The 24,923-nt window shown below is 50.3% G+C and overlaps 1 protein-coding gene across 4 annotated transcripts in view; it reads right to left on the bottom strand.

The window, feature by feature from the left end:
- SARAF (store-operated calcium entry associated regulatory factor) overlaps positions 1–24,923 on the bottom strand; it is a 154,185-nt gene that overhangs the window by 257 nt on the left and 129,005 nt on the right. The window lies entirely within an intron of this gene.

The following is a 24,923-nucleotide window of genomic DNA, read 5'->3' on the forward strand; positions in this document are numbered from 1 at the left end:
ATCAAAATTTCTCTAGAGCAACCAGTTCTGATGAAATGCTTATCTGCATGTGGATGGCATTATTATGTAATGTTATTTATTTCTACAGCTACATCTTAGAGCTAATAACAGTTAAATGAAGTTGTTTTTCTCAGTATTTGGAGTTCACAATATTTGTCAAATTAGTTGCCTATCTGCCAGCTGGTTACTGTCAAGGTGTCCATGTTCCAAAGGAAAAAATAAAAAGTTATTCAAGTGCATATAGCAAATGTTGCTTACTTGTAACAGGTGTTCTCATAGGACAGCAGGATGTTAGTCCTCACATATGGGTGACATCACAGGATGGAGCCCTGTACGGAAAACCTTTCTGTCAAAGATTATATAAAGCTTTGACTGACACTGGCACTCTGAGTGCACTGAGCATGCTCAGCCTGCAATTATCCCTGTGAACCACAGGTGTCTCCCTCAGTCTCGTCTTATAGCTAAAAGCGCAAGCGAAACTAAAATAAAAGTAAAAACGTATATGGACCCAACTCCGCAGGGTGGTGGGTGGGTTTCGTGAGGACTAACATCCTGCTGGCCTGTGAGAACACCTGTTACAGGTAAGCAACATTTGCTTTCTCACAGGACAAGCAGGATGGTAGTCCTCACATATGGGTGAGTACCGTGCTGAGGATGCCCAAGAGTGCACAAATGCAGCCAAGACGCGCGAAGGCGCAATGACGGGGATGGAATTTGGGACGGAGGGCATCCTGAAACCCTTAACGGGTTGGTGGAAGCATATTGGTAGTTAAACCGAAAAGAATAGGATTAGACGGACTGGCCAAACATGGAGCATGCTGGCTAGTCGTATCTAAGCAATAATGGCTGCGAAGGTATGGAGAGAGCTCCAGGTTGCAGCCTGATAAATATGTACAAGCAGCACCGTCCGAAGGTAAGCTATGGAGGCTGGGACGGATGCAACAGAGTGTGGTTACACACAGTGTTGTAGTGAAATGCCTGCTTGTTGGTAGAAAAGAGATACAGACCGTCAATTAGGAGGAATAGGTCTGTTTGCCCATTGGAACTCGCAGCTTGTCTCTTGCCACAGAAGGAAAGAGTTAGGTGGAATTCCTATGGAGTGTAGTGCGAGCTAGATAGAATGCAAGTGCACTATTACAGTCCAAGGAGTGGAAAATCCCTCTCGCTTTGGTGAGGGAGAGGTGTTGGAAAAATGGGCAGAGTATATTCTGAGTAAGGTGAGATGCAACGTCTACCATAAGAAGGATATGAAGTTGAATATGTAAAACCACTCGGTCACGGAGGAATGCAGGGTCGGATGAGTATGTGTAACTCATGACTTTGTTGGCAGAAGTGATGTTTATGAGGGAAAGAATTTCCCATGCCAAACTGTGAAATGAGAGGAATGGAAAGGCTCGAACGGAGAACGTAAGAGACTTATAAGCATGAGATATAGGTTCCATTCCGTGACTAGTGAAAATAAAGGCGGCTTGATCAGTGGATAATCCATGGTAAGCTGACTCAGAAGGGGTTTACCGTTAATCAGGTATCCCCATTCCCAAACGATAAACCAATTGGAACAGAGGTGTACCTATGTGGAGGATGTCTGGGGAGCAGAATCCGAGGGAGCAAGAGAAAAGAGTGGTGTAGAAAAAGGGTAATACCCTTTTGTATGCGTCATGTGGTAAATCATGCATTTTGAATGGTAGGATTTATGTGTGGAAGGTTTTGTGACGCTACCAGTACCTAAGAACATTAGTGAGTCTACGATTTGAGACTGACTTGTGAGAAGGCGAATTGGTTACTGGTGTGATAGATTGAGAAGTATGGGAAGCTTACTGGTCTCGGCCAGGACGTGGGTCTGAGGAACAGTGAACCCTGTCCTGGTTTAGCATTAGAAGAGTGCTGGCTATGAGAGGCAGCAGAAGAGACACATTTAAGAGGCCCTTGATGGAAGAAAGGCATGTATGGGAACGCATTGGAAACATGTGTAGAGTGTAGAATCTGTGCACCATATGGTTCGATTCGGACGCAGAGGGCAAGTTCGGTTGACCTCAGCGCTAGAAGATTTTTCTTGTTACATATGTAGTTCGAGATCATTCTGGAGGATGGAATCCTATATGGAGAAGGTCTGCTATTGCGTTCGGTAAGTCTCTTAGATAAGTGGCCCGAGGATACATGGAGTGAGCAAGGGCCAAGGGTAGAGCTGCGCAGCTTCCTTGCAGAGCAGCTAAGAGGTTGTGCGTGCTTGTATGTTGGAAAGCACATTGTCCCTATGCTATCTGTATGCACAAAGATTTGTTGCAGAGGCAGTATTGGAAGGCATAAGGGTATAACTCATGACTACAAGCTCTAGGAATTTCATGTGAAATTGTGCCTGGAGCGGAATATAGGCATATTGGGTTGAGAAGATTTTAGGTCAAACTTTACAACCCTGAGTAAATGTGAGCATGAGCAGGACCAGACTAGGTTTTGGTTCTAGATCTGCAATATGGATAAGGGACAAAAGCGGTTGAACAGCTTAGACCCACTGATAATGAAATTTCACTGAATCTAACCGATAGGAGTTTTGGATCTCTGAGGAAAGTGCATAGTGAAAAAAACCCCATGGCCCGACAATGAAGAATTGAGGGGCTGAGGTTATGGAATATGTGCGCAGGGACATATAGGAATTTGTTAGAATGTCTGCGCAGTTGCTGGGCAGAAAGGTCATTGTGACTGTGGTGTCCAGAAGTGTTGTATAAGGGATTTACGGCAGTGACAGTAATCCCAGGCAGTAATTTTATAGTGAGTCATGAAGAAGTTAGAACTCCTTGTGTGGACTGACCGTGGTTATGCAGCCGTCCATGCAAGGAAAAGTGTGAATGATGCTGTACTCCGTAGAGAAACAGCAGTCACCGATAGTGATTCAATGAAATATCCCTGTTCCCGAAGCTGGTGCAACCGGCAGAGCTTGGGATTGTAATATTGTTGACTCACCATGAAGCACATAGAAAGATTAGAGGCAATCTACTTACTGCGATATGGAAGCATGGTGATGAGAGATACCATTTTACCTGTGCCTTCTGAAGAAAGTTGGTATTTCTGAGGACCAGGATGGGCAGAGAGTAACTACTTTCTGTTGAAAGAAAGAATAGTGTAATGAAAACTGCCCAACCCCCCTCCCTGCTGCGCTTTGTAGCGTCTGGGGGAGTGTACCGGGAACCTTTGTACAAAGTGGGGTGGCCGCTCTGATATCCGGCCAGATGGGAGACCAGGAGGTGTCCAACTGGTGAGGCTGATGTAATCTGGATATCATGTAAGGTCCCACGGGAGCATGAGCGGTAAAGTCTTACCCGCATTTCTGTGTGTTGTACAAGGAAACATCGAGACCTGTCGTCAGGCTTCGAGGTGGACTTGCACCTGAGGTAGTACTTGCTGGATCTCGTGTTTAGCAGATCAGCGAATGCATCTGGAACTTTGGCTCTGAATTAGGAACCAGAATCCAGAGCATTAATCAGTACAGAGTCCCGTTGCTGAAAGCGGGAGGATTTCCTGATGCAATCCCAAAGAAATGATAGAGAGGTTCTCTTGGTATTGTGGCTGACATAGCTGGCAATAGCGATATGTGACACTAATACGGTTCTTGGAAGGTAGATGACCTAGAACTTTTCAAACCATGTGGTCCGAACTAGAGAACACATCTCAATGGGAATGCCACAGAAGCGGGTACTTACCATCAGACGTGGATCGCCGAAGGACGAGCCGGTGAAGATTGCTGGCTCTGTGGATTTCAGGAGTCATCGAGGGGTAGCCTGTGGACGTAGACGTCGACGTCCATCTCAACTCTGATATCTGGTATGGTGGCGCAGGTATAGAGGAGACAGGCTGAGCGTGGCTGGCGCTAGTTTTTTGTGGAGGGCCACAATCCCTCACCGTCGGTGGGGCACGCCTCGGGAACAGGGGAGCCAATTAACAGCTCATGAACCCGGCCCTTGTCGCAGCGGCTCGATGTCTCGTGACACCAGTGCAGAATTCTTCGGAACTCGTTCTGGTGTTTCTGGAGCACCAAGGACTGCCAGCACTGTGCGGAACAATGGCGATGGCAGTGGTGATGTTGCTCGGCCCAGGCATTGTCTAGCACCGAGAAGGACAGCACCAAAGTGCTGGATGGCGTCGGTGGCAGACTGTCACCATGTCAGTGACACTGAGTGCCACGGTGCTCGGCCCTGTCTTTCCCCAGCGCCGAGGTAGATGCCCTTGCTGTCTTGGATGGCGAATGAAGACGGACTGTCAGCATGCCTGCACTGCTCCTGACAGTATGCAGTGTCGTGGTCTAATACGGGGCTTTAATAAGAACCCAAAGCATGGAGCACTGTGTTTAGCAAGGGCATTATGTGGCGGTGCTATGTCGGTATTGACGGTGTCGATGGTGGCCGAAGCGGCCTCAAAGTTATCATCAAAAATATATATATGAAAAAATGTCAATGACCCGGGCAGAGCTATGATGACAGTGATGGAAGCACTGACGGCATTGGCGTAGGTATCTATGGAAACGATGTGGCATCGAATAATCTAAAAACATCGTTGGCACCGGAAAAATGATACGGGCATCGACGGAGTCGATGACCGCATCGATAGGAACAAAGACACCGATGGAAACGACGTGGGCGTCGAGGGCATCGATGACAAGGGTGCCAGAACAATTCATTACTGTTTGACAGAATCATCCAGTGGGCAACTACTGATAGTTTTATAGTAAGCTCTAAAGAAAAAAATGACCAAATGACATGAAAATTAGTTCTTACCTGCTAAGTTTTGTTCCTGTAATACCACAGATCAGTCCAGAAAAGTGGGTTGTGTATCCCTACCAGCAGGTGGAGTCAGAGAACAATTAGAACTTTGGGCACTGCTACATAACAAGAGTGCCACCTGCAGTCACTCAGTATTGACCTGTACCCAAGCCCATGCTAACAGAACTAAATAATGAAGGGTAGCACCCAACCAAATTTCCGGACTACCACTTCGTCTCTGGCAAAAAACCAGACCGAACAACTGCTAAAAACTGCTCCATGAATCATGTCTGCAAAAAAAAAAAGGAGCTTCAACAATAAAAAAACTTAAGCAGGTTCTGACCAAGACAGTCTTTCGGTATCTGAAGAAAGGGGTGGGCCTCTGGACTAATCTGTGTTATTACAGGAACGAAAATTAGCAGGTAAGAACCAATTTTCATTTCCTGAACATACCCAGATCAGTCCAGAAAAGTGGGATGACCCAAGCCACCCTACACTGGGCGGGAACCCGAAAGACCCGCATGAAGCACACTCTCCCCGAAGGACGGTTCATCATAGAAACATAGAAATGACAGCAAAAGAAGACCAAATGGCCCATCCAGTCTGCCCAGCAAGCTTTCATACTTATTTTTCTCATACTCATCTGTTACTCTGACCGCTGAGGTCAGGGCCCTTATTGGTAACTTTTTGGTTCTAATTTTCTTCCACCCCCGCCAACTGATGTAGAGAGCAGTGCTGGGGCTGCATCAATGTGAAGTATCAAGCCTAATTGGTTAGGGGTAGTAACCACCGCAATAAGAAGCTACTCCCACACTTATTTGTTTGCCCAGCCTGTGCAATTTAGTCCTTGTTGGTTGTTGTTTGAATATAAATCCTCTTTTCTTCATTCCCCCAGCCGTTGAAGCAGTGAGCTGCACTGTATATGTACTCAAAGTGAAGTATCAGGCTTGATTGGGTCGGGGTAGTAACCGCCGTAGCAAGCAAGCTACTCCCACACTTATTTGTTTTTCCAGCCTGTGCAATTTAATCCTTGTTGGTTGTTTGAATATAAATCCTCTTTTCTTCATTCCCCCTGCCATTGAAACAGAGAGCTACTTGGATATGCATTGAAAGTGAAGTATCAGGCTAATTTGGTTTGGGGTAGTAACCGCCATAACAAGCAAGCTACTCCCACGCTTATTTGTGAATGCCGATCCTTTTTCCCACATTTCCTCTTGCCGTTGAAGCATAGAGCAATGTTGGAGTCACATTAACCGTGGGTATGTTTATTGAATAAGGGTAGTAGTTGTCATTCCCGTAAGCCAACCCGATGCCTCTTCTCTTCATTTCATTCACATCCTCAAGACTTTATGGATCCACAGTGTTTATCCCATGCCATTTTGAAATCCTTCACAGTTTTGGTCCTCACCACTTCTTCCAGAAGGGCGTCCAGGCATCCACAACCCTCTCCGGGAAGAAATACTTCCTGACATTGGTTCTGAGTCTTCCTCCCTGGAGTTTTAAATCAAGACCCCTGATTCTACTGATTTTTTTCCATCAGAAAATGTTTGTCGTTGACTTTGAATCATTAAAACCTTTCAAGTATGTGAAAGACTGTGTCATATCACCTCTGCTCCTCCATGTCCAATCGGTAATGTTTCGTAAAAGTGTGAATAGACGACCATACCGCCGCCCTACAGATCTCCTGAGGCAACAGTAACTGACACTCTGCCCAGGAGGTAGCCTGAGCCCTAGTGGAATGAGCTCTGAGACCCAAAGGCACCTGATGCCCTCGGGCTATGTATGCCGCGCAAATGGCTTCCTTAATCCACCGAGATATGGTCACTTTTGACGCTTTGTCCCCCTTCTTTGGGCCACCAAAGAGAACGAACAAATGATCAGAACATCTGAAGTCATTGGTAACCTCCAGATAATGCAATAAGGCACGCCGCACATCCAAAAAATGAAGGTCTCTGTTCTGAGAAGACTCCTGGGACCAGTTAGGGAACCCCGGAAGCTCCACAGTTTGATTGACGTGAAAGGCTGAAACCACCTTAGGGACAAAGGACGGAACCGTACGTAACAATACCCGATCGTTGTATATCTGAAGAAAAGGATCCCGACAAGACAGCGCCTGCAACTCTGAGATCCGACGGGCCGAGCAAATGGCCACTAAAAACACCATTTTCAAAGTCAGAGGCTTGAAAGGACGCCACATAGAACTCGCAGGACTAAATTCAAACTCCAATCCGGACACACCGAATGGATGGGACGGTGCAAATGTTTGATTCCCTTAAGAAACCGAGCAATATTCGAATACGCTGCCAGCGAACAGCCGTCAAAGTTTCCCCGCAAGACACCTAGAGCTGCAACTTGTACACGAAGGGAATTGAAAGCCAAGCCCTTAGGGAGGCCCTGTTGCAGAAAGTCAAGCACCCGAGGAACATGCACCGCTAAAGGATCGCAGGAAAGCTGACGACACCACTTCTCAAAAAGCTTCCAAACTCTCACATTGACCATAGAGGTGGCTGGACGTCTCGTCTGTAGGAGGGTGGAAAGGACTTGTTCTGAATAACCCCCTCAAGCGTAAACGTCGCCTCTCAAAAGCCAAGCCGTGAGAGAAGCGATCCTCCCGATCCGAAAATATGGGCCCCTAACAGAGCAGATGCGTTAGATGAGCCAGCTGAAGTGGACCCTCTAGAGCCAAGCGTACCAGATCCGCAAACCACGGACGACGTGGCCACTCCGGCGCCACCAGAATCACTCTTCCCGGGTGCCACTCTATGCAACAGAGAAGCCGACCTATGAGGGGCCAGGGCGGGAAGGCATACAGAAGAATCCCCGTGGGCCAAGGACACACGAGAGCGTCTATGCCCTGTTCTCGGTGACGGCTGAAAAAACGAACTGTTTTTGCGTTCGCCTGCGTTGCCATCAGATCCAGCTGAAGAGTTCCCCATCTGGCGCAAATGAGATTCCATACCTCCAGAGATAGTTCCCATTCCCCTTAAGTTGCTGACTGCTGAGATAATCAGCTCGCACATTCTCTACTCCTGCGACATGGGATGCGGCAATGCCCTCGAGATGGCGCTCCTTCCAGGTGAACAGAAGACGTGCCTCCAGTGCTACGGCAGGACTTAGAGTCCCACCTTGCCGGTTGATGTACGCCACCGTTGTAGCATTGTCCGAGAAGACTCGCACCATTCTGCCCTGGATCCAAGGAAGAAACGCCCACAGGGCCAGACGTACAGCCCTGGTCTTGAGCTGGTTTATGGACCAGGATCTTTCCATCGCCGACCAGAGCCCTTGGGCGGACCTGTCTGCACACACCGCCCCCCAACCTGAGAGGCTAGCATCGGTGGAGATTATCAGCCAATTCGGAGTGTCCAAATCCACTCCCCGTTCCAGATTGTACAGTGACAGCCACCATGACAGACTGGCTCTGGATTCCGGAAGTAGAGGCATTGGTAGATGGAATTGCTCTGACACCGGTCTCCAGCGAGACAAAAGCGCACGTTGTAAAGGTCTTAAATGAGCGAATGCCCAAGGAACCAAGTCCAAGGTTGAAGCCATGGAGCCTAAGACCTGAAGATGATGCCATACTGTGGGACTGTTCCTTCGAAGAAAGGAATGTATTTGTTCTTGCAACTTCCCTAATTGGTCCGCCGCTAGAAACATTTTTCCCAGCAAGGTATCGAATTGTGCTCAGAGATAAATCAACTTCTGAGTGGGTTCCAAATGACTCTTCTGCACATTGATTACCCAACCTAGGGATCACAATGTGAACATCACCATGTGCACTGATCTCTCGCAGTCCTCCCGAGACTTCGCGCAAATCAACCAGTCGTCCAGGTACGGGTAGACCAATATTCCCTCCTGATGAAGGAAGGCCGTCACCTCCACCATCACCTTGGTGAACTTGCGAGGAGCTGTTGCGAGACCAAATGGGAGGGCTCAAAATTGGAAGTGTCGTACCAAGACCTTGAACCGCAGAAACCTCTGGTGATTCAGCCGAATCGGAATGTGTAAATACGCCTCCGTGAGGTCCAGAGAAGCGAGAAACTCCCCTTTTCGAACCACAGCCATCACTGTCCTCAGGGTTTCCATATGAAAGCGAGGAACCCGAAGGCAACGGTTCCCCTTCTGCAGATCGAGGATGGGCCGAAACGTGTCCTCCTTCTTGGGGACCACAAAGTACACGGAGTACTGACCTCGTCCCTGTTGAGTCTCCAGAACTGGGACAATAGCTTTGAGATCGAGAAGTTGTTGTAGAGTCACCCGGACCGCCTCTCACTTGACACTTGAGGGCACTTGGGACTCCACAAAAACCTCCTGGACTGGGCGCGAGAACTCCAGTGCATACCCGTCTTTGATCATTTCTAAGACCCAGCGGTCTGATGTAATTCTTGCCCATTCCATGTAAAAGTTGGATAATCTGCCTCCAACAGCTTCGATGATGGAATGGGTGCTCGTGGCTTCATTGGGGTTTTTTTTTATTACTTCCTGCACCAAGATGTCCTGAATCTCTTCCGGGCCGGCGAGAAAGGACTGCTGGCGCCCCGAAGCACGTTTAGAAGCAGGAGGTGCAGAGTATCTACCCACTCTGAAGCGGCGAGAGTCCCAAAATCTAGCTCAAGGAGGGAAGACTTTCTTAGAAGATCTTTTATCTTCCGGCAACTGATTGCCCTTGGATTCGGCAAGCAGCTTTACTAGCTGATCCAGATCCTCCCCAAACAGGAGCTTGCTCTTAAAGGGTAGATTGCAAAGCTGGGACTTGGAGGACAAATCCGCAGCCCACTTTTGCAGCTAGAGGAGGCGCTGCGCTGACACCAAGGACACCATACCTCTCGCCGAGGTCCTCACCAGATCATACAAAGCATCTGCAACATAAGCGATGCCTGCTTCTAGGCGGGCGAACTGCAGAGCCCCAATGTCACCCGTACCGGCCCCGGCAGCCGACTCCTGGACCCAACACAGATAGGCCCTCTGCATGAGGCTAGCGCAACCTCGAATCCTCGCTTCAACTGGATCTCCAGCTTACGGTCCTGCATATCCTTAAGGGCAGCCGTCCCAGCAACCGGGTTAGTGGTCTTCATCATGACTGCCGAGACCGCGGCACCCACCTTTGGAATCTTCAGTAAATCCAAAACATCAGACGATAACGGGTACAGTTTTGCCATAGCTCTGCCCACCTTCAAGCCGGAATTTCCCACTCCCGGGTCACTAGGTTGCGAACCTTCTTAGACAGAGGAAAAGATGTTGTGGGACTCCTAATGCCGTCGAGGACTGGATTGATACCCTTGTTGACAGACTCTTTTTGAGAAGCCTTAAGTCCCAGAACTTCAAGGACCTGGGGAATAAGGAGTCTTAACTCATCCCGCTTGAACAAACGCACCATGCTGGGGTCATCGGGCTCATCCGGATCATCAGTATCCACATCAGCTGGATCCGGCCGCAGATCCGGGTCTGTCACCCCTACTACCCAAGAAGTCAGCGTTGGCCCAGACCCTGGAATCGGATCTCACGTACCCTGGGGAGAATCCCCTGTGGGGTGAGCCTGATCAGAGAGGTGCTGACGAGGGTCCACACTCCGACCTCCTTTCTCAGGCGGGTCTGAACCTGCCCCCAGAAGACTGGGCCACTTTATCGCCGAGCGTTTCCTTGCCAGGAAAGCCTGGTGCATAAGGAGGACAAATTCTGGGGAAAACCCCTCCGGGTCCCCCTCCCCCACTGGAGAGTCAGATGGGCTGATATCATCAATTCCCCCGGTGAGGTCTTCACTCACTGGGGCTAGAACAGGCAGAGAATCCTCTTCCTGCGAAGGTTAGACAGACGTTCCGTCCTCGAGGGAGGAGGCAAGAAGCCCTGAAGAGCCCTCTAACCACGGGGAACACGCTGCGCATAAGGAGGCCGCATCTAACGCCTGGCCGCGTGACCCACACGTGCGGCAGGCCTGCGATTCTGTTTTCAGTCCCATCCGCAGCAGCATGCCTATAGTCTGAAGTGAAATAGAAAAGGGTGCGAATAAAATAAAAAAAGAAATGCTCGGAGCCGTGACGAAAATTTCAGTCAGGCAGGACCAGAAAAAACAAACTTTTCGTGCTGCGGGCTAAGAGACTACCGGCTGAGGAGAAAAGAAAAAAAAAAAATGTGCGTAGCCATGCCATGGGAAAGGAACCTGTTTGTAGTGAAATCGCAAGGCCCCCAGCAGGGAAGTGGCGAGTAAACGAGGCACACGGAGAAAATCTCACCCTTGCCCTCATAAAATGACCCGGAGCCCCGGGAGCTGAGGGGAACACTGCTGACAGCTTCCTCGGCCAGCCTTAAAAGACTCAGTCCCCTCTGCACCTCTCCTTACATCAGCACTGAAGACTGTCAGACAGCCGCAGTGAAAACAGTTGGGTTTTTTTTTTTTTTAAAATTAAACTTTACCAAGACACAGAGAAAAGCTGTTGCAGGAGACAAGGGAGCAGCTGTAGCAGAGACGGTGGTGAGTAGCCAGGAGCCCCTGGTCGTCGGATACTGAACTGTGGCAGGCGAAACCCTGACAGGAATATCCAATTCCCCGGACGCCCGACTTCCACTGAGGGATGGCCCACAAAAGGCGCCTAACATCTCAGGAAGTGACCGTAAACCAAAAAATTAAATTCAAACTAACTAAATAAAAAATATAACTAAAGACTGCAGGTGTACATCTGTACCACCCGCTGGAATCAGAGAAATACTGAATGATTGCAGGTGGCACTCTTGTAATGTAGCAGTGCCCAAAGTTCTAATTGTTCTCTGACTCCATCTGCTGGTAGGGATACACAACCCACTTTTCTGGACTGATCTGGGTATGTTCAGGAATTTACAATTAATATCTGAGATATTCAGAAATGGTTACGTATCTGCAAGGCCTGACTGTGCAAAGCTAGTTAATGCCATTTCATCTTCATCCAGTCAAACCAGGCCACACCAGTGGAGGTTATATATATGAACCAGCAGATAGAGACAGATCAAAAGGTTTGCTGACATTCCTCATAATACCTCTGTGATGCCACCAGCCTGCTAGTATTCTCTGTCTGAAAAGTGCCGTTTTGGGTGCTGTAGAGCAGCTTAGGTAATGGAAAAAAAAAATCAAAAATAAACACTTTTAAACAAAAAGTGAGAGAGAAAAAAAAAGACTGAGGAGGTGTCTTGAGGCAACTCCCGCAGATGCTCACTAGAACTCAAAGCTCTACTTAGCTTGGAAAGACAGGTCTATTCGGTACCGCCGGAAGACTTCACATTAGATCATGGCTAAATTAGCCTGCTTATTGATGGAAAAGAAGTCTGTCCCTTTCTCTAATTTGAAGGGCCAGAAAAGGAAGATGGCAGGGTTCCCAGAGTTGTGGCAGAAAGAATGTTAGTAATAATATAATCTAGACTGACTTGGAAGGTGGCTACCCTGCTACACCTTTACATCTACCTTTTGGGGAGTGTGCATGTGAATGTGTGTGTTGGTGTTGTAGGAACAAGCCAGGTCACCATTAAAGGAGCTGTATGCCACTTGAACCAGACACATGGAGCTAGAGTAACACAAATTGAACACTGCAAAACTGCATTAAGACTTCGTTTTCTAATTGCTCTTTTCTGAAGCATTGTTACTGTTCAATGTAATCCGAACTGATTTGTAACCTCTTTACAAGAATTTCGGTATATAAAATTGTTAAATAAATAAATAAATAAAGACTAAAACTGTCATTGCTCAATAAAAAGGATATTGTTCTTCACAGCTGAAATTAGATGATATAACTAATCACAAACGTATTGAAGCTTCTATTTCCTTGATGTTCTATCCATCTCCAGGTCACAAGTACCTGATAGGATCCCAAAGATTAGGTCCAATCCTTCTTGCTCATAACTAGGGACCCTTCATTTTCTGTTTTTATTTTTATTTAATTTTCCTGGGAATTTATCAGGGGTTATTATGACAAGAAAAAAAATCAGAGAAAATCAGTGGAAAAATGTGACTCATTTTTCTAGGTAAATGTCAGAATTTATTTTGGTGGACAGAAGCCAGGACAATAAACGATTATTAAGCAGATTCCCCTATTTCCCACTCAGCAGTATCACTATCTCTACTCCATCTCCTTTCTAGCAATTATTTCCTTTTCTTTCCCCACATCCCTAAAGAGAATCTCTCGCTTCCCTCCCATTGCATTCATCCTTACTAGTGGTCGAGGCAGATATCTTCTCTTTCCTTCAGCAGCATGCTTGTTGAGTCTCCTGTGCTCTGCAGCATTGCACTTCTTTTTTTGTTGAGCCAAGGAGCCTACAGGGAATTGCTTCTGATGGGCATGGCTCACTTCAAATACTGCACTGGCGGAACCAAGCAGCAGGTGCTTTGGCTGCTTGGTGACGAGGGGTGGGGGGGGGGGGGGGGGGGGAGAGGCAGGACTTGAAACAGCACATCAGCGTCACTGGAGGGAGAGTGCTATCGCTGGTGGTGGGGGCAGAACTTGAAACGCTGCAGATTTTTGGCTTGCACTGGCTTCCAGCAGTTGCTGAAGACCTTGAGGTGCTGCATCTACAGTTTTGGAGCTGCTCTTTAATCAGCCTAAAATTAGGGCGAAAATCGGTTTTAAACAGATTGTCACTTTTGGAAAAATCTGGGAATTTCTGAGTGAAAATCAATTTAAACTGATAACAAAGGATGCCACTCATAACCAGGGATAAGCAGTGGCTTTCCCAAGTCTACATGGCTAATAATGGTTTATGGACTTTTCCTCCAGCAATTTGTCTAAAACCTTTTAAAATCCAACTACGTTAACTGCTTTTACCATACCTTCCTGTAACAGATTCCACAGCTTGACTATATGCTGAGTAGCTTCATGGAGTATACCCTAATTCTAGTAATACTGGAAAGGGTAAACTACCATACCCTATTTACCCGTTCCACTCCACTCAAGGTTTTATAGATCTCTATCATATCTCCTCCCAGTCATCTTTTCTCCAGACTGAAGAGCCCCAATCAATATAACCTTTCCTTATAGGAGACCCATTCCATCACCTTTACTAGTATCTTACATTTCTATAGCACTACTCAATGTATGCATCGCTGTACAAATAACAGACAAGAGATAGTCCTTGCTCAATACAGTTTACAATCTAATCAAGACAAACATACAGGTCAACAGAAAATTGTTAAAATTAGTTAATGAGATTGAGGCAAACCAACAAGCTTAAGATTTAAAAGCAGCCTCAAAAATGGAGAAATTACTTACCTGATAATTTTGTTTTCCTTAGTGTAGACAGATGGACTCAGGACCAGTGGGTTATGCTCCCCTGCCAGCAGATGGAGACGAAGCAAGCTGATGTCACCTTATATATATACTCCTGCAGTGATCCTTGCCTGCCAGTATTCTTTTCAAAATCAACTGTGGGCAGCCATCAAAAAACTTGATTAAAAACAGGCAACCATAACGGTACTCAACCAACAATAAACACTGAACTCAAATAAGAACACAGGTACCCCAATCCAGGGGCTGGACGAACACTTTCCAGTAATCCTTTGGGACCCGGAGCCCCACAGGAGGACTATTGACACAAGAATTCGGCAGCCGAGGACGGGAAGCTGAGTCCATCTGTCTACACTAAGGAAAACAAAATTGTCAAGTAGGTAATTTCTTCATTTCCTAGCTGGAAGACAGTGGACTCGGGACCAGCAGGATGTACCAAAGCTACTCCTGAACAGGGCCGAAGGCTGCTCGCGGTCCAGTCAACACCGCTTGTGCAAAGGCTGTGTCATCCCTGGCCTGCACATCCAGACAATAAAACCTAGAAAAGGTATGTAAGGAAGACCACAATTGCAGCTCAGCAGATATCGACGGGAAACAATAATCTAACCTCCACCCATGACACTGCCTGAGCTCTAGTGGAATGAGCCCTAACTTGAGTAGGCAACGTTTTTTCAGCATCCACATACACGGCCTTGACCACCTCCTTAATCCAGTGAGCTATTGTAGCCCATGAAGCTGGTTCGCCCTGCTTCCTTCCACCATGGAGGACAAACAGGCAACCCGTCTTTCAGAAAGGTTCAGAAACCTTCAGATACCGCGCAACAAGTTTCTTGACATTCAAGAGATGTAGGAGATGATACTCCGCGTCCCGGACCTTATCTAGGGTTGGCAAGGAAATGGACTGATTCAAATGAAATTCCAAGACCACTTTAGGCAAGAAGGATGGAACAGTACACAACTGCAACACCCCTGGAGTCACCCAAAGGAACGGCTCCCGGCAAGACAAGGCCTGCAGCTTGGAAATTCGACATCCAGAACATATAGCCACCAGGAACATTGTCTTCAAGGTCAATAACCGCAAGGAAAGGCCACACAGCAGTCAGAATGTAGGGCCCACCAAAGATTCTAGCACTAAATTAAGACTCCACAATGGAACCAGTAGTCTCAAAGGAGGCTGTAGATGCTTCACTCCTTTCAAAAAATGGGCCACATCAGGATGAGTCGATAAGAAATCATCATTCACCGGGCCTCTGAAACAGGCAAGAGGCGCAACCTGTCCCTTCAAGTAATTAAGAGCCAATCCTTTATTCAACTCATCCTGCAAAAAGTCCAGAATGAACAGGATCATAACTGAATGAGAAAGAATACCGTGCTCCTCGCACCAGGCCTCAAACACTCTCCAAACCCGCACATAGGTTAAAGCAAGTGGAGAACTTTCGAGCACGGATTAAGGTGGCAATCACCGCTGAAGAATATCCCTGTTTCAACAGGCGAACCCTCTCAAGGTCCAAACTGTAAGACAGAACAGAGTCGGAACTTAGTGAAGAACTAGTCCCTGCTGCAACAAATCCATTTGTGGCGGAAGAAGGGGGGGGGGTGTCTCATCCAGGAGTCTTTGCAGATCTGCATACTATGGATGCCTGGGCCAGTCCGGTGCCACCAGGAATACCAGCCTGCTGTGGTCTTTGATCTTGTGAATTACCCTGCCTAGCAAGGACCACGAAGGAAAGGCATAAAGTGGTCTATGCCTAGGTACCACGGATCTCTCCTGCGACTGAAGAATCAAGGAACCTTCACATTGTGAGAATTCACCAGCAGATCAAGGAATGGAAGGCCACAGCGATCCACTATCATCGAAACACCTTGGCTGACAACACCCATTCTCCTGGGTTCAGACTCTCCCTGCTGAGGAAGTCTGCTCTTATGTTGTCTTTTCCTGCAACTTGAGAGGCCAAGATCATCTGTATGTGTCCTTCCGACCATTCCATAAGTTGGTCTATTTCCTGGGACATTTGTTGGCTTTTGGTTCCTCCCTGGCGACTGATGTAGGCCTTCGTCGTTGCATTGCCTGACATCACGCAGACTACTTGACCCTGCAGCCTATGGCTGAATTGCAAGCATGCCAACCGGATCGCCCGGGCTTCCAGGCAATTGAGGTTCCAGAGAGACTTTTCGGCATTCCAATATCCTTGAGCCTTCAGCTCTAGAGACACAGGCATAGGAACCACAGCCCTCAGACTAAGGAGCCTTAGAAGTGTAAAACTCCACTACCTGTTTCTTCTTCAGGGAGTGGCAAGGAGACTCCATGAACACGTCCCAAGGAATACTGCAAAATTCCAGCACATATCCTTCTCGTATCACCTCCAGGACCCACTGATCTGATATGATCTCGACCCACCTCTGATGAGAGAGAGAGAGAGGCGTCCCCCTATCTCATGCTCCCAAAGGTGGGTTTCATTGGGAAGCTTGGGAGGATCTGCCACCAGAGGCCACTCCTCTTTTGGGCTGTCTATGACGAAAGGACTGAGACCTACCAAAAGGTTGAGTTCTTTGAAAAGTCGGCTTTCTGTAGGGATTAAAACATTTGGAACCCCGGAGACAATCCCTCATATCAGAGGGGTGCTGAAACTGCTTCTTATCCTCTGGCAACTGAGGGACTGGAGATTCGCCTCACTTGCCAGTTTCTCCAACTTGTTCCCAACAAGAGCGAGCCTTTAAAAGGCATTTTCATAAGATTAGCTTTGGAGGCTGCATCAGCTGACCAATTTTGCAACCATAGTTGATGCCTGGCCGCTACCACCGAAGCCACTCCTCTGGCCAAGATACGGACCAAATTGCAGTCCACATTTGCTGAAAAGGTGGCAGCGGGTTCCATAACCACTCTGGAATTTATTCCTGAATCATTATCTTCCTGAGAGAGAAACTGACAAGATCATGCCATAAGGGCGCAACAGGAAGCTATCTGTAAAGTCATCTCCACTGCCTCAAAGGCTTGCTTAAGGATAGCCTCAATCTTCCTCTCATGTATATTCCTTCAAGGCTGCTCCTCCCTCCATGGGGATAGTCGTCTGCTTAGAGACAGCACAGACCAGTGCATCTACTTTGGGAAAACGCAAATGCTCTCTCATAGCTGGATCCAGGGGATAAAAGCCTTCCAATGTCCGACCCCCTTTGAAATTTGCCTCTGGGGCATCCCATTCAAGATCAATCAATTCCTGAATGGCGTCCATAACAGGGAAAAAAACCCAAGAGGCACAAGGAAACCAATATGGGATTCTTCTTCGGCTCAAACATGGAATCTGTACCAGGAACACCCAACATCTTCAAGGTCTGGGAAATCAGGATTGGCAGTTCATCTCTATGAAAGAACCATAACATAGTCTGATACGGTTCCAGTCCTGGAGGAATTTCCCCATCTTCCAAGGAATCAGGATCTGCCTCATTATCAGTGCCATCCAGGTTCCTGTCAGGAATATCTGCAGCGAACCAAGGCATGCCCTGGTGCTTAACCATAGGACTGGAAGAGGGAAGGGCCACTGGCTGAGGGTCCGACCTGACAGGATTGGATGGAGCTGAGGACTGCGTCTGAAGAAAGGCTTTTAAATCCTGAAAAAACTCCACCCAAGAAAAAGCAGTCGTATCCGGGCCAAACCCAGAAACTGGAGCAGGGCCCACTGAACCTCCATTGCCAGCGGAGGAACCAATCAAGGAAATACCAAGGTCTGGGATACCTCCAGACAGAGCCGAAATCAGACCATCATCAGGATGGGAGGATCCAGGATCCAGGCTTAGTGAAATCAGCGGAAGACAATTCTCCAAACAGCGCTGACACATGTTAAAAGGACAGGTCAGGCTGAGAAGCCCAAATATGTCAGGCAACACAGAGAGAAAGGTGCTTAGGTTTCTTGTTCATTGGCACCATCAGTGCACAAGCGATGGTTAATGTACATCCAAACGGCTTGCGCTTAAAAAATTTATGTGCACAAAAATTAGGCGCCTCCAAAGTAAACGCCGCGAAACACATGCACAACTTATGCACCAAATCTTGAACACACCACCACACTTAAAACTTTGTGTGCAGAAAAGGGGCACCCAAAACTGAGCACACAACAAGTGCACAGAGCACACGCATTGTGCGCACTGACATCTTGTACAGGGCAGTAAAGCGCGCATATGCTGTCGTGGCCCACCATGCAGCGTACAGGCAAAAGGCCTAACTGCAGGGCCTAGCCCACTGGGGCCACTCAACCCTCCAGGCTTCCCAGTTCCCCTAACCCCCACAGGAGTGGGAACGAACGTTGGAATGGCGCACAGAGACCAGAGGAAGTCATACAAACCCCTCTAACTAACCGTCTCTGTTTCTTAAGGTAAAAATTATTTTTTTTTAAACATTACCTGAGTTCAGCCCTTACCGGCTGAGTTCAGAGACTGTCTCTGGCTGCAGGGGGAGAGGACATCTGCCATAAGAAAATTACTTCTTACCTGCTAATTTTCGTTCCTGTAGTACTAGGATCAGTCCAGACGAGGGTGCTGGTATATAAACTGGTGCACCCTCCTAGATCCTCAGTATCGAGAATATCAAAGCCAAGCCAGAAAACTGGACAGACCAAGGATGATGGATCAAGCATAACTCAACCAAAAGATTGAAACTGTGAACAAATTTATGCAACATGCAATGAGAACTGTCAAACATAACAACACACAAAAGACAACTACCCCCAAGAGGGAAGGAGCAGCGAACAGAAGGACAGTAGAGGATAGTCGAGCAGGTTCACACCGGGTGGGCGTCTGGACTGATCCTAGTACTACAGGAACGAAAATTAGCAGGTAAGAAGTAATTTTCTTTTCCCTGTACGTACAGGATCAGTCCAGACGGTGGGATGTACCAAAGCTTCCCTACACCGGGTGGGTCCCTGAGAACCCTGCTCGAAGTACCCTGTCCCCAAATGAACCAGACTCCGTCACCGGTACATGGAGTCAGTAGTGTCTGGCAAAAGTGTGGAGAGACTTCCAAGTTGCCGCCCGGCAGATTTCTTGTATGGAGACGAGCTGAGACTCTGCATGGGAAGTGGCCTGGGCTCGCAACGAATGCGCCTTGATACCCACCGGAGGATCCTTCCCGGAACCAATGTAAGCAGCAGCCACCGCCTCCTTGAGCCAGTGCGCGATGGTAGTCTTGGACGCCTGCCGGCCCTTTCTAGCACCAGACCAGAGGACAAAGAGATGGTCGGAGAGTCGAAAGTCATTCGTCACCTCCAAATAGCGAAGAAGCGCTCGTTTGACGTCCAGGCACCGAAGCGCCGCAGGGGCGTCCCCTGGGAAGGCTGGAAGTTCCACCACCTGGTTCATGTGAAACGAGGAGACCACCTTAGGCAAGAACGAAGGAACTGTCCGCAGGGAAACCCCGGAGTCCGTGAACCGCAGGAAGGACTCCCTGCACGACAGCGCCTGTAGCTCCGAGATACGCCTTGCCGAGGCTATTGCAACCAGGAAAATCGTCTTTAAGGTGACGTCCTTGATGGAAGCGTGACGCAAAGGCTCGAAGGGGAGCCCACCCAGGGCTCTCAGCACCAAGTTGAGATTCCAGGAGGAACAGAGAGGACGCACCGGCGGCCGCAAGTGCTTAACTCCCCTGAGGAACCGGGATATATCCGGATGAGACGATGGATCCGGCCTGCCGGAGGCGCGAGCCAAGGACGCGAGGGCCGACATCTGCACTCGGAGCGAATTGTAGGAAAGACCCTTTTCCAGCCCGTCCTGCAAAAACGCCAGGATGTGATGGCGGGAAGCTGCGGTCGCGAGGGCCCCCCGCGCCGAGCACCAAACTTCAAAGACCTTCCAGACCCTCACATAGGCGACCGACGTTGAAGCCTTACGCGCCTTGAGGAGTGTGTCCACCACGGGAATAGCGTAGCCCTTGTTCAGGAGCGCCCTCCTCTCAAAAGCCACGCCGCAAGACAGAAGGGTTCCGCCTGTTCCAAAAATACTGGGCCCTGATGCAGAAGACGTGGAAGGTGCGCGAGTCGGAGTGGACCGTCCACCGACACGCCGAGCAGATCTGCAAACCATGGACGCCGCGGCCATTCCGGAGCCACTACGATGACCTGACCGTGGTGCCGCTCCACCCTCCGTATCACCTTTCCCACCAGTGGCCAGGGGGGAAAGACATAAAGTAGAATCTGAGTGGGCCAGGGGAGAGCCAGAGCATCGACGCCTTCCGCGCCGCGCTCCCTTCTGCGGCTGAAGAAACGAGGAGCCTTTGCGTTGGCGGCGGATGCCATGAGATCCATCGCCGGCGTCCCCCACCGGCGGGAGATGAGCGACATCGCCTCGTCGGAGAGAGACCACTCCCCCGGATCCAACGCTTGACGACTCAGAAAGTCTGCTTGAATGTTGTCCACCCCGGCAATGTGGGATGCCGCCAGTTGATCCAGGAAACGCTCCGCCCACGCCATCAGGCGCGCGGCCTCCCACGCGACAAGGCGGCTCCTGGTGCCCCCCTGTCGGTTGATGTATGCCACCGTCGTCGCATTGTCTGAAAGGACTCGAACCGCTCGCCCCCTGATCAGAGGCAGGAACTGCACCAGGGCTAGACGAACCGCCCTGGTCTCCAGGCGGTTGATTGACCAGGTAGACTGATCCCCTGTCCACCTGCCCTGAGCCGAGCTCCGGAGACACACTGCTCCCCAACCGGACAGACTGGCATCGGTAGTGACCACTACCCAGTCCGGCGTTTCCAGGGAACAACCTTGAGCTAGGTTCCTGGGGTCCAGCCACCACCTCAGGCTGGACCTGGCGGCCGGGGGAAGCGGGAGAATCGCCTGGTAGTCCTGAGAGACTGGTTTCCATCTCGAGAGCAAGGACATTTGCAGAGGCCGCAGGTGTGCAAAGGCCCAGGGCACCAAGCTGATCGCAAACGCCATGGAACCCAGGTCTTGGAGATAGTCCCACGCCGTGTGTGTCTGAAGAGACGCAAACCGGATGATTTGATCCCGCAGAGATTGGGCCTTGTCTGGACGCAGGAAGACCTTGCCCAGAGCCGTGTCGAACCGCGCTCCCAGAAAATCCAACTGTTGGGCTGGCCGCAGGCTGCTCTTGCTGAAGTTCACCACCCAGCCAAGGGACTGAAGGAAAGACACCACCCTGTCGACCGCCGCCCGTCCCTGCGACAGAGACTTCGCACGAATGAGCCAGTCGTCCAAGTAAGGGTGAACCAAAATGCCTTCCTTCCGGAGCGCGGCCGCTACCACCACCATAATCTTTGTGAAGGTTCTGGGCGCGGTCGCCAGGCCGAAGGGCAGCGCCTGGAACTGAAAATGTTGACCCAAGATTTTGAAACGAAGGAATCTGTGATGGGCCGGATGAATCGGGATATGTAGGTAAGCTTCCGTGAGGTCGAGGGAAGCTAAGAACTCCCCTTGATGAACCGCCGCAATGACAGAGCGGAGTGTTTCCATGCGAAACTTGGAGACCCGGAGCACCTTGTTGATTTCCTTGAGGTCCAGAATGGGACGAAAGGCTCCGTCCTTTTTGGGAACCACGAAGTAAATCGAATAATGCCCCGAGCCCACCTCTCCTAAGGGGACGGGCGAGATGGCTCCCAGGGTCAGCAGCCTGTCCAGCGTGTGCTGCACCCCCTGGTGCTTGAGACTTGACCCGCAGGGGGAGAAGATGAACCGATCCCTGGGAGCCCGCACAAATTCCAACGCGTAACCGTCTCTTACGATATCCAGGACCCATTGGTCCGTGGTGATGTTGGTCCATTCCTCGCGAAACAAAGCGATGCGACCTCCAATCCGGGGCAGCGAGGAGTGGACTGGCCTGGCATCATTGTGAAGGCTTGCCTGAGGCTCCCTGTGCCGAGGAGTCCCTGGCCGGTCTGCGACCCCGAAAGGGCCGCGTCCACGTTTGCGACCTGGTGGAAGGTGTCCTAGGGCTCTGTGTCCTGGAGCCTCGGTAACGCCTCTGGGCGCGGTAGCGATTCCTGGAAGTTCCAGAGTACGAACGAAAACCACGCTGCCGGTCCTCAGGCAACATGTGGACCGAATTTTCCCCCAGGGTCTTGATGATCTGATCAAGGTCTTCTCCAAAGAGAAACCTGCCCTTGAAGGGCAGAGCTCCCAGACTCGCCTTGGAGGAGGCGTCCGCCGCCCAGTTCCTGAGCCACAGGAGTCTCCTGGCAGAGACGGCCGAGGCCATGGTCCTTGCCAGGACACTCAGCAGGTCGTGCAGAGAATCCGCCCCATAAGCAATGACCGCTTCCAGACGGTCCGCCTGGGCTGCCTCCTCGGGCGGTAACTGTTGAGAGGTGAGGAGCTGTTGAACCCATCGAAGCCCGGCTCTCTGAGTCAGCGAACCGCAGATAGCCACCCGGACCCCCAGCGCCGAGACTTCGAAGATCTTCTTGAGGGCGACCTCCAGCTTTCTATCCGAAATATCTCGCAGCGTGGTGCCCCCTGTGACCGGGATGGTAGTTCTCTTGGTGACGGTGGACACCGCTGAATCAACCTTGGGGACCCTGAGAAGGTCCAGGAAGTCCCCCGGTAGAGGATAGAGCTTGTCCATCGCCCTGCCAACCCGAAGGGACGCCTCCGGGTTATCCCACTCTCGCACCAGAAGATGGAGAAATGAATCATGAATGGGAAATGTCTTCGCTATGGGGCGCAGGCCTGCCAAGACAGGGTCACCCTTGGAGGTAGCCGAGGCTACGGAAGGAGCCGGGGGTCCCGGGGGTTCCACGGGAGGGTCGAGGTCCAACTCCTTGAGAACGTGGGGGATGAGATCCGCCAATTCTTCTTTGCGAAAGATGCGAAGGACCCGCGGATCATCGCATTCCAGGTGCGCTGTTAAGGCCAAATCGTCATCCACCTGTGACACTGGGTCGCCCCCCAGGTTCAGCGAGGGTGACGGGCCCCCCAGGGAGAGAGGTATACTCAGGGGCAACCTGGTGCCGCCCCCTACGGTCCCCAGTACCGAAGTCGTAACGCCCGAGGGCCTGGGGGCCTTGGCGGGGGGAGGAGAGAAAACTGCCCCCCCCCTGAGGGCTCAGGCTCTGTAAATAAGCCTGGTGCATAAGCACCACAAAGTCCGCTGAAAAACTGAGCGGACCCGCCGAGGGAGGGGGCAGGGGGTCTCTGGGGAGCCCAGACGTGGAAGGCAGAGGCCCCGAATCTGAGGTCGGGGGGGCGGACGGCAAGAAATCTTCAGTGGGCTCCTCCGCGTCCGAGTCCGCGCTGCATTCCAGGTCTAAGATGGCCGCCGCTCCCGCCAAAGACGGGGGCGGGGCTAGCCCTCGAGGCCCGCGGCGCTCCAGGCGGGGCGGCGAGATTGTCGGCGGGGCGGCGCTCGTCTCCCCCCTGGGGAGACAACGACCGCATGGACCGTCCCTCGAGGTGCCCTGGCCCGGGCCGCCGCAGGACGGACAGCGCGCGCGTTGCATCGCGCGAGGCCGAAGTCGGGCGCAGCACGCCGGGAGAAACCCTCCCCGGGAAAGCCTGAGATTGCGGCGCGGGAAGGGCGGGCTCGCCGTGCCCTCAGAAACCCGCCCAAAAACCCTCAACCCCAGGGGCGGCAGGGGAATGGGGCCTCCTTGCCGCCTGCGGCCCCGGGGAATGAAGCGTCGCAGGGCCGCGGGGGAGGTGAGACGCCGCAACGGGAAGGAGGGGAGAGGCTGGCCCCACCAGCATCCACCTCTGAATGCGGCCAAACCTGCGCTGAAAGAAAAGGAACACAAGCAAAGAAAACTACCCCCAAGCTTACCCCTGAAGATCACAAGAAGAGGTAACTAAACGAGGTAAGAGGCAGTCCTGATGGCAGGATGATCAGGGGAGCCAAGAAAAGTCCCTTCTGACAGAACAAAACTTTTTTTTTTTTTTTTTTTTTTAAATAACTTGATCCATCAACGAAAGAGAGAAGAATAAAAAGTATATATAGCGTAATAAACACTAATTTGGGGAAACAACGAGATCCCCTCCTCACATCTGCTGGAGTCAGAGAGATACTGAGGATCTAGGAGGATGCACCAGTTTATATACCAGCACCCTCGAAGTTTTACTCTGACTCCATCTGCTGGACGGGGGACATAAGCCACCGTCTGGACTGATCCTGTACGTACAGGGAACACTGCCGAGCTCGGCCTCCTGCATCTGCTGCCTTTAAGCTGTATAATCAGCTAAGTCCATGCCGGGAAACCCAGCTACTTGACCAAGGCACACATCTAAGGGACCACGGAAATCACCTCAGGAATTCTCAACTGGGGGAGGGACAATCTGGTATCACCGCAGGAGAGCACGGCTTTTCTTTCTTATCCCCGTAGAGAGATGCACGCCCACCATCTGCTGGAGACAGAGTGCTGGCAGCCTGGGGTCACTGCAGGAGTATATATACTGTAATGTCAGCTTCCTCCATCTCCATCTGCTGGCAGGTGAGCATAATCCATTGGTCCTATGTCCATCTGTCTACATGCTAGGAAAGGTGGATTTAAACAAGGTGAGAGAGGGAGTATGATGCACCAGCTCAGGGAGTCTTTTCCAAGCACATGGTGCAGCCAGGTGGCAAGCATGGAGTCGGGAACTGGAGGTAGAGGTAGCCCTTCTCGAAAAAGATACAGTAGAACTAGAAATGGTATAGAGGTGGAATTGAAGGGGTCTGAACGCTTCAACCTGACAAAGGACTTCATGTACCAGAATTCCCTGCTTCATGACGGGTTTACTTACAGTCTGCAATACAGCTGTAATTAGGACATTGAGAAACTCTCTGTCAGCACATTGCACATTTTCATTTTTTGGCTTCGCTGTTCTTATTCTCTGATAAGCTTTCACTGCTGTAACCTAGATTAGAACAATGGATGTATTATGTGATGGGCTGTATTACTGCAGACTCGCGAATTCCTTTCCAGAACTGCAAGTCCCAGCAGCCTCTCCTGCAGAACATG

The sequence above is a fragment of the Rhinatrema bivittatum genome, chromosome 1, assembly GCF_901001135.1.
Source record: "Rhinatrema bivittatum chromosome 1, aRhiBiv1.1, whole genome shotgun sequence".
In the NCBI taxonomy this organism is placed as follows: domain Eukaryota; kingdom Metazoa; phylum Chordata; class Amphibia; order Gymnophiona; family Rhinatrematidae; genus Rhinatrema; species Rhinatrema bivittatum.